Source organism: Megascapheus bottae, chromosome 7 (assembly GCF_031878675.1).
Source record: "Megascapheus bottae isolate mThoBot1 chromosome 7, mThoBot2.hap1, whole genome shotgun sequence".
Classification (NCBI taxonomy): domain Eukaryota; kingdom Metazoa; phylum Chordata; class Mammalia; order Rodentia; family Geomyidae; genus Megascapheus; species Megascapheus bottae.
Window position 1 is genome coordinate 58,428,097 of NC_143515.1, and position 9,658 is coordinate 58,437,754.

Below are 9,658 nucleotides of genomic sequence, written 5' to 3' on the forward strand. Positions count from 1 at the left end.
AAATATTGAGTTGCCATTGTACTGCTTGGATCTAATATCCACAAATTAAGGATACCATGCGCCTTTTGTTCCTTTGGTCTTGACTTATCTCCCTCAACATGATTCACTCTAATTTTATCTACTTTTCAGCAAATGTCTAGGGCAACATTTTTGTGGAGTGACTTGAGGAATTATTCAAACTGCATAGCATCTAGGCCTATTTCTCAGAACCTCCCATAGAGTCTATGAACGACCTAATAATATTCTTCAATATCTCTTTTTGAAGAAACGATCCCATTTGGGTTTCTTTTGTTCAACCAAGAGACATGATTGCTAGAAATGGACCTTCCTTCCTTGTTCAGCTTCTTCCAGTAAGAACAAGAAATTTGGATTTAAGAAAACAACAGAAGAAAACAAAACATTACCACTTATCCTGAGACACTTAACCAGGCAGTGATTAGACAGTAGTCACTTAAGACTCCCCCAGAGAGTAGAACTCTTTCCAGGGCTTGGGGTGACTCAACTTCTTCCTGGGGCAGACACTTAGGTTTCCACAGAAGCCAACATTCACTTACAGGGCTGGCATAGAAGCTGCTATCCATGGGCACTGATTCTAAAGACATGTTGACTGAGTACATGCCAGTGTAGGTTTTGGAATACTGAACGAGATAGGCAAGAATCTCAGCCATTTTGAATCTATTGAAAAGAGATGCCATACTCATACAAATTTAAAAACCAATTATGTTAAAGGCAGTTTCTGTGGAGAAAATAAAGCAAGGTTAGGAGGTAGGAGATAGGAGCGACCAAAGTGCACTTGGTAATTAGGTCTCAGTAAAAGATGAATATAAAGCAGGTTAAGAAGGCTGTTTTTTTTGTTTGTTTTTTTGTCATTGTTCTTTTCAATCTACCTCCTTTTCCCCATTGAAAATACCCGGTTCGCTACAAGCCTAACTTTGAGGAGTCTGGATGAATTATTTGGGGGGTGACCTTGCGCATGCCTGGTGTTCTGATGATTCCAGTGACCCAGGCCACTGGGATGGATGGGGTTAGCTGGGCAGGTAGGAATTCCAGGAGGAAGGGACTTTCGAAGGTGGGAAGGGTAAGCTGTGAGCCATACTTTCTGAATAGGCAAAGCCTTGAGCTATAGCTTTGGGGACCTTTCTGAGGATAGATGCTCTTTCTTGTGAGACAGGAAGTTTCTTTCCAGCATTGAAGTCTCCTCCCAACTCCCAGCAAGTCTACAGATAGCATTAAGGAACTTTCCCTGGTCGTATTACTTTATAAAACAAATACAGACAAATTCCTACTCCGATTCTTTGTCTGGAATCATGATTTCCTCAGAGCCATGATGAGCCAGGCTGAGCCTTTGCTTCCATTTCAAGCTGAAGCATCTTTTAAATACAAGCACCCTGGAGCAGAAAACCCCAGACCTACTCATCCCATGTCTTCCTTCCCCCACACTCATCATCACTGGGATTTCTAAGAGATTAAAAGGGAGAAGCACAGTAGACATTCCCTGGAATGTTGATGAAGGGTATAAAGATAATTCCTGGGTTATTTGCAGATTTCTTTTTTTTTTTTTTAATTGCTGAGGGACTCTTGTGCCTCAGAAGTTCTATAACTATGTGTTGTAAGTTTTTGTTGTTTTCAAGAGCAAAGCCACTGTAAATATGGGGACATATCGTAACTGGATCCAAACTATCCAGTGGTGACTAACCAAATTGTAATGTATCTTCTCTCATTAGCTAACAGAGGTTTGTTTAACTCAGAGCCTGTGGCAGGGGAGCCAGAATGAAATTAAGGGGCAGGAGGAATTATATGGATATATTTGCCCTTGGATATGACTTTTATTACATCTCAGAGACTCATTTAATCACATCCCAGCTAAGGTTCCTAATTTCTTTGCTTTGTAGATGAATATTGCTGGGGGATTTTGTGACTTGAAAAACCTTTGAGAAGTATGATGGATCTCCTTTTGCTGTGTAAAACTCTCCTATGAGGTCCGGTGAATCAGCAAGAGCTGAAGAGACTTTGAATTCAATACTTCCAGAAGTAGCTCAGGTCTCCCCACCTTTGGATTATATATTTCCTGAGTAATGTTACCTGTAAACATTAGAACTCAAATTCAAGTTGTCATGTTGGCCTTTGGTTCCTAATCCATGTTCCTACAGACAATCAAGAAACAATGAACCGATCACTATAAACAAGGGAAAAGGAATGAGGTTTCATTTAGGCTAAATTGTTACCTTCTCAGTTTTCCTGGTCACTAGACAATAGTTGTCAAAAGCATGTGGCCTGCCTCCTACTTTAGACCCATAACACAGGGTCAGGCCATTACTTGAGTAGCAATTATGGTCCATACATTTTGCTGCATACTTTATGCTTGCTTTGTGTTGTAATCATCACATGGATTCTATAAGCATACACGATCATTAACCTCATTACACAGACCAGGAAACTGAGACCCAGTGATCACATGCTAGGAGCTACAGAAGTGGGATTTATAATCAAATATAAGATCATACTTTTAAAAAGGATTCATACTCAGTAGCCTACCTCTACTACTTACTGTAAGCCCAGTTGCAGGGAAGAACAGTTGAGAACATTCCGTTATTCAGATACAACTACTTGGTCCTTGGAATTGCCCAGGGTCCCTGGAACTACTGGCCTGGAGACTGGTATCAACTCTAAAGGCAGAAATTGAAAACATCTACTAATTGTGCTTGCTCTGACTATAATGGCTCTTTAAGACTTTGATGTTTGCTTCCAACCTTTCAGTGCTCCCAGGTAGAGAGAGAAAGTGAGCTGTTTTGCAATAATTCCCTCAAGTCTTTAGACTTGAATCCATGGGGGCAGGGAGGGAGGACAGGAGGAAAAGAAGTATAAAAAAAGCAGAGGCCACACCTTCCCCCACATTAGCTGATGGAAAGATGAGCGCAGAGCTTTGACTTAAAGATAGAGCTGCAGGAAAGCATCAGCTGCACTGGTTTTCTGAAATGTGGGTCCAGATTCTCTGGCTGGTTTAGCATAATTGTTTTTCCTGATCCTCTTCTGCTGGGAGAGAGCAGGTCAGGAAGGGGCCACTGGTGTAGGCTGTGACAAAGTAGTCACAGTGACAGTCTGCCAACGTGCGGGTAGCGTGCATGGAATGGCTTGAGTTGCCTCGATGCTAGATGCTTTTGTGTTTCCTCCTCCCACATTCAATGAGGTGCACTTGTGCCAGGAGGAAACAGTAAGAGAGTTCAGTTCTGTTATCACTGGCATAGCATCCAGAAGACTAATTGCAGTGAAGGCAAGAAGGGAGGCTTGAAAAATGAGAGTTTTCAGTTAGAATGTCACACTTGATGGCCGGTCCTCCATTCCCAAGGGAAAAAAGGATCTTGATGTTTGCAATTTCCCTCTTCAGTCTTCTTTTGTGCCCAATGGATGTTTGCTAAGTGTACCTAGAAAGGAGCCACTTAGAGGACCCTTCAAGGCCATTTGGGGAAAAAAAAAGATCAGTTTCCTTTTGTTAGCTTATGCTTTAGAAAAGAGGAGCTTCTGGCTGAGACCTGGGTTCTAGGTCGACACTGCAGTAGGCGTCTGTATGAAATACAGGGCAGAAGTACAATTAGGCATAGGAAAGATTTTCTTTTTCTTTTTTTCTTTTCTTTTTTTTTTTTTTTTGCCAGTCCTAGGCTTGAGCTCAGAGCCCGAGCACTGTCCTTGGACTTTCTCAAGGCTAGTGCTACTACCACTTGAGCCTCAGCACCACTTCCGACTTTTTCTTATGTATGTGGTGCTGAGGAATTGAACCTGGGTCTTTGTGCATGCTAGACAAGCACTCTACCACTAGGCCAAACTCCCGGCCCATAGGAAAGATTTTCATGGAAATCTCTAATGGTCTGTATTGAGGCTGCAGTCTGAAAATACTACCAGTTAAGGTAGAAGGGAGGAAGAATTCTGGCCTTTAAGAACCAAATCAGACAGCTGAGAAAAAAATTCTGGAGGCTTTTCAGCATTTCCTGGGGAGAACATGTCCACTCATCTTAGTTTCGGGCGCTCCCTGGACACTCCTCACGCAGAGCTTGTATTTTCCATCTTGACTGATGTTTCTACTTATTCTCAGCAAGATTTCTTTGCACCTTTTGTTGCTAACTATCTTAATGTTGCATACTGGCTTCCACCCCAGAATTTATACAGGGGAGTGAAGACTGATGAGTCTCCCTGAAAGAATAGCTTTTGTACATGGACATTCCCACCAGATACCATTCCCAAGTAACAGCATAAGTCCTGAAGACTAGACTTGATCAGGAAGTACTGTGCCAGTTCTGCATGTTCTTCCCACATCCTACCTGTGTACTCCCTTCCGTGGCAGACTCAGCTCTCAGAGAGTGGCCAGGAGCTAGCCTCAGCTCCCCAAGAGTGGCCAGGAGCTAGCCGCAGGGCCAAGAACTCATTAGAAATCTCACTGTGAGGCCGTGCTCTTCTCATTCTCTGGAGGAATGCAGCATGGGTGGCAGGCGTTCATTCATTCTGCTGCTTCTAGCAGCACACCTGACAAAATTTGGGGTTCCTTCCTCAAATCCCCTCAGCCTCACATATTCACTCAAAGCATTCATCTAAACATCACACAACTCCCCTGGGGGAGGAACAGTGTGTAGAGAGATTGTTTCAGAAACAAGGATCTCTTTTGATTTAAGTACTGCTGCCAAACCATTGCTGCCCTCAATTTGATGCTAGCTCTCATCCTTCAGTTGCCTTTAGCTAAGTCTCAAAGCCTGGACCCTATTGCCTGGATTTGTGGCTCACTAGAAGCTGGAAAAAACTTACGTATTTGTCTCCTTCATGGTAGGGAGTGAGTAGACACTACTATGGCCTTAAATTCTACCTTTCAACAATACCTGTAATTCCCATTAATCTTGTAACATTCTGAATGGGTTATACCTTGGTGCAATTAAAATTGCAACCACCAGTGCTGGCATAAAGTATATCAGATAATCAGAATCTTTTTAACTCCCTGTCTCTCAAGGAAGAGGCTTATGGAAAGTATTTGCTACCTGAAAGAGGGAGGCAGAAGAGAACTTAAGGAAAACTTAAGGAGAACTTCCAGATCGCAACAACAAGCCTCTCTTTTCCTGGATAGGCCCACAATGGGTGATTTCCACCTTCTATTTCCTGTCGTGCTTAAAGTCTTCTCTGAAAAATGTCCCAGAAGTGCTTCTCCAACATTGTGAATGTCTCAGAATCAGAATGTTCATGCAGTCTTGTGACCTCATTCAATTACTTGGGTGTGGGTTCTTAGTCTAATATTCTACTTGTGGCTTCCAGTGAGCCTTCAAAGTTGAAACAGGTATTTTCTTGTAGTGGAGGGATTGTAACATACAATAGGCGTCATGAGTTTAGTCATCATCATTATAGACCATTTCCCCAGAATTCATGAATTCAGCCTCCAACATTCATTGATTTAACAAGCTTTGATCATTGTCTGTGCATTGTCTTAGGACAAGAAACAACTAAGGCTATGTTCCTGCCTGCTAAAATCCCCCTGGTGATTACCCTTGGTCGTTATCTTTATTCACACAGGCGATTGCCTTTTTACAGGACTGGCAGGATAATGGGAATTTTGGAAGAGTTTATCCTGGTGGGCTGGGAGTACATGTGTAAAGTAATAAATACAAGCCACATGGAACTGTCCTCAAAGTATTGACAGAGAATTGCAAAAGTACTCTGGAGACATAAGTCAGGTCTATAGGTGCTAATAATGTCTCCCCAGACACAGGACCTTCAGCAGTGTTTTGAAGGAATGGTGGTTTCCTTGTAGATGAGAAGATTATTTTCAGAAGATGAGATGAAAACACAGAGTGTGAACTTGCTGATCTTTCTTCTTTCGTTAAGAAAATTCTTTTTTTTTTCCTTTTTTGTGCTGAGTGCTGCTGGCGCATACCTACAGTCCAGCTAACACAAGAGACTGAGATCTGAGGGTCGCAGTTTAAAGCTAATCCAGACAGGGTCGTCTGTGAGATTCTTTTGTTTTTTTCTTATAAAACACTAACAGTTTATTTCAAAGCCCCAAAACGAAGGGATTCTATTGTAATTTCATATAAAACAACAATATTTTAACTTTTGAAAATGTACACATTGACTGCTTCCTAAGTATCCTGTGATTTTTTTAGTATTATTGAGCTTTTTGTACAAAGTCGGTTAATTTCAAATAAAAAATGTCAAAACAAATTTTTTAAACTGTATTTATTTTACATTTACTGTACCATTCAAATTCTTTATCATCTTACATGATTTCTTTAAAATCAAATACATATGCAAAAGCATTTTTTATGAATAGAAACAGTGTTTCTGGCAGCCTAAATTATAAAATGAAATAAAAAGTTTACTAAACAGAATTAATTTCATTACTATGTAGGGAAGGTAATCACCAACTTTTTGTGCAAACTATGCTAGCCTTTTAAGCATTAAGAGCATTAATTGCTTAAGAAATGCCATAAAGTATGCTGTGATTTTTAAAATCAATGAGCACTTCAAATGCAAAATGATAATAAAATAGCAAATGATACAATAATATCATGACACAATAATTGGTATATTATTCAGACAAGGCAAACATTGTTTTTTACACTTTACATGCTTATTTTCATTTTGCCACTGACACTTTAGGAGGACTTGGCGTAACATTCCAATTGTTTGTAGGGTTCAGATGTAGCTCATTCCCAGAGAGTCTCCATAGCAGTCAGAAGGCCCTGCGTTCTTTTCCCAACACTTTCCTTCAGGTACGCATGCTGCTGCACTTTTGACGCCCAGGAAGTACCATTGCACGGACACTGCCACAAGCTTTGAGATTTGCTTAGAAAACCCAGGTGAAGTCAAAAGAGCAGCATTCACAGTTCCAGGCCAAGGTCCTGGCACCCACTGGCCATTGAGCGGGGCCACCGGGGCTCCCCATCTGTGAGATTTGTATCTTCAGTTAATCATCACGCAAACGCCAGAAGTAGAGCTGGGGACAGTAGAGCTGTAGAACACTATCCTTGAGCAAAAAAGCTAAGGGACAACCTCCACACCCTAGTACAGGCAGGTGCATGCCCACAACACACACACACACACACACACACACACACACACACACACACAGAGTTTTTTGTGTGAAAATGTGGGGGAATTGTTTAGTTCAGAAATTGTGAAGGAGAATAGAGAGAAATGAGGTTGGAGTCAGACCTTCTCATCCTTAGCCAGACAATTACATGTTCCTATCAGTTCCACCTGGCAAGTGCAATACTTCTGGCAGAGGTGAAAATTTAGATGTTACCGTCCTCTGCTCCCAGTCTGCAAGCTGGCTCCTTCCAGCTCAGCTCCTCATCTTTGTGCCTACACTCTACTTCTCGACCTGCTTCTGACTTCTTCCCTTTGTAGTTCCATCATACCACCAATAGGCTTATTTTCCTCAATTACAGATTGTACTCAGTCCTTTTTTTCATAGCATTCTTCAGTGGCTATCATTTCAGGATAATCTCAACTCTTAGAAAGGCTTCTATCAAAGGATATTTTGTGGTTCTGTCCTTGCCTGCTTCCTAAGGGTCTATTGCTCCTACTTTATACCTTCTTTGGATAAACCAAACTACAAATATACCACATTGTTTCATGCCTTCAGATCTTTGCATTTTCTCCTCAGATAACTCTTGGTCCTTTAACAATAGCCTCAACTATCATTTCTTTCAACCTTTCTATACAGAGCCAATTTGGCTATTATTTATTTATATGTATATTGTCAGTGTATCACTCTGCTGTTGTAATGAGCTCTTCTGATTTTCTGACAGATGACAAACATCATTAGGGCAAGAAGCAAGTTGATTCAATTTAGTGAACTCATTCTGGAGTAGAGGGAAGAGTCAAGCTTCGAAGGGTGTGAGACTACTGTTTCTGTCTGTGCATGAAGATCTCCCAGTGAGCTGTAAAAACACGCTCCAACCAGTTCAACCAGACTCTGTAGGGGTGGGGCTGACTGTGGGTTATTTATCTGGCAGTGATTTGAGAGATTCTCATGGGAAGCAGATAGATCTGAGAAGGAGAAGACCCAAATTTGAAACACTACTTTAATCAGTTCACCATGTCAGATCAGCTTTCCCATCTGCTCTCATTCTTTCATCTGTGAATCAGGAGTTGTGAACAAGAAGATTTCTAAGGCCCCTTTTTTATTTTAAAACATTTTATTAACATTGATTTTTTTACATTGTATTTCAAGTGTCATGTTTAACAAACAAGTATTCAAGAAGGGAACCTCAATATACAATCACTGGCACATAAATTTTAGAACATAAAATTTAAGCTGAGAGTTTGTATGTCATAGATATCTATCGATCTATATAACATTAAGTCTATAGTGTATAAATTCCATCATAGATTTTTATGTTTATGTAGTGGTATTTATATCTCCAAGACTGCGTCAATGACCTTGGGGATCCAATATCTAAGGCCCTTTTGATACCATTGACTCTACTCCAAAACGCCCTGGAACATTCTGCTGTGGTGTTTCCCCTGGAGGCTCCTCTTCCCAGATTGGGGGAAGAAGCTTCTGGTTGCTCGAATCTTCCTTGTTCATCCCTAGGCTCCCTTTCCTCCCTCTCTTTCCCACCGGCAGGGGATTTTCTGTAAGGCAGCCATATCAGAGCAGGAGCAGAGTGAGCAGTAGACAGTCTCCCATGGCTGGCTGGCTCAGGATTCCACGAGGCTGAGCTGGGACCACCCTGGGTATGCACTGGTTGTCCATTTCACATGCGGCACTTCTTTTTGGAATGAATGGGCTGTTCCTATTGCATTTTCTTCCGAAAATATCACGATGCGCTTTTGAGAGCACACATAGGAGTATATAATTAAAAGTGTTAACAGTAAAAATCAATCAATCAATACACAGTGTTTCTCCTGTACTTCCCTCCACTCTGCTTGAGTGAGATGCTGGTGGGAACCATTTGTGCTGTGAATTTAGGCTTCTTGGTGGGGCGTATGGAGATTCTCCAGCTTAGTCACAGAGTATAGGAATGTCCACAGGTGGCCCTAGCAAATGGCTTCAGTCAATGCCATCTGATGGGTCTTGATCAAAGGCAAAACTTTGTCTTGGGGTACTGTGCAGACACGGCCTAGGATGCTTTTATTTGCATTTGAAATAAATACCATCAGCCTGTGTCAGAGTCAGTGTGAACTTTGGTGCTTTACAAATAAAAGCAGCTCTGACTTGAGCAGACATCATCTATTATCTTGTCATCTGTTGCCTTGGTTTCCTTAGAAAGATGATGGAACCGATAGGGTTTTCTTGGAAGCTTGGCACATTCCCAGCAGAAGGAAACACCTTGCTTTGAAAGGTATTAAACTTGCTCTGTGAACTCTCACTGTGAATCGTGTTGGTCTCCAAACGGCTGCTGAGCTTCATTCCAGCTATACTGTTTTCTCTTAAGATGACCAGGGGAAAGTAGCAAGATCCTCTCAGTTATCCACCATCTTCAAGGGAAGCTGGAGGCAAGGGAACTTCAAGGCACTTGGAGGGCTTTGGTTTAAACTGATACCAGGTTTGCCCCCTGACTTACTTGGCCTAGGGTGGGGTTCCAGCTTCAGGTAACTTATGAAGCTCCCTGGGGATTCTAATGTATAGTCGGTGTTGAGTACCGCAGAGCCTGATATTGTACAAATTTGGGCTGTG

At 41.7% G+C, this 9,658-nt stretch overlaps 1 long non-coding RNA gene across 2 annotated transcripts; it reads right to left on the reverse strand.

Annotated features, from left to right (window-relative positions):
• Nucleotides 1-2,057: 2,057 nt before the first annotated feature.
• Nucleotides 2,058-5,172, reverse strand: LOC150060856 (uncharacterized). Of its 2 annotated transcripts, none has more exons than XR_016536169.1 (3): nucleotides 5,019-5,172; nucleotides 2,549-2,666; nucleotides 2,058-2,144 (listed from the first exon to the last, which is right to left on the reverse strand). It is a non-coding gene; the product is annotated as an uncharacterized LOC150060856 (long non-coding RNA). The 2 variants fall into 2 exon arrangements; XR_016536168.1 differs by having other exon boundaries at nucleotides 2,536-2,666.
• Nucleotides 5,173-9,658: the final 4,486 nt, after the last annotated feature.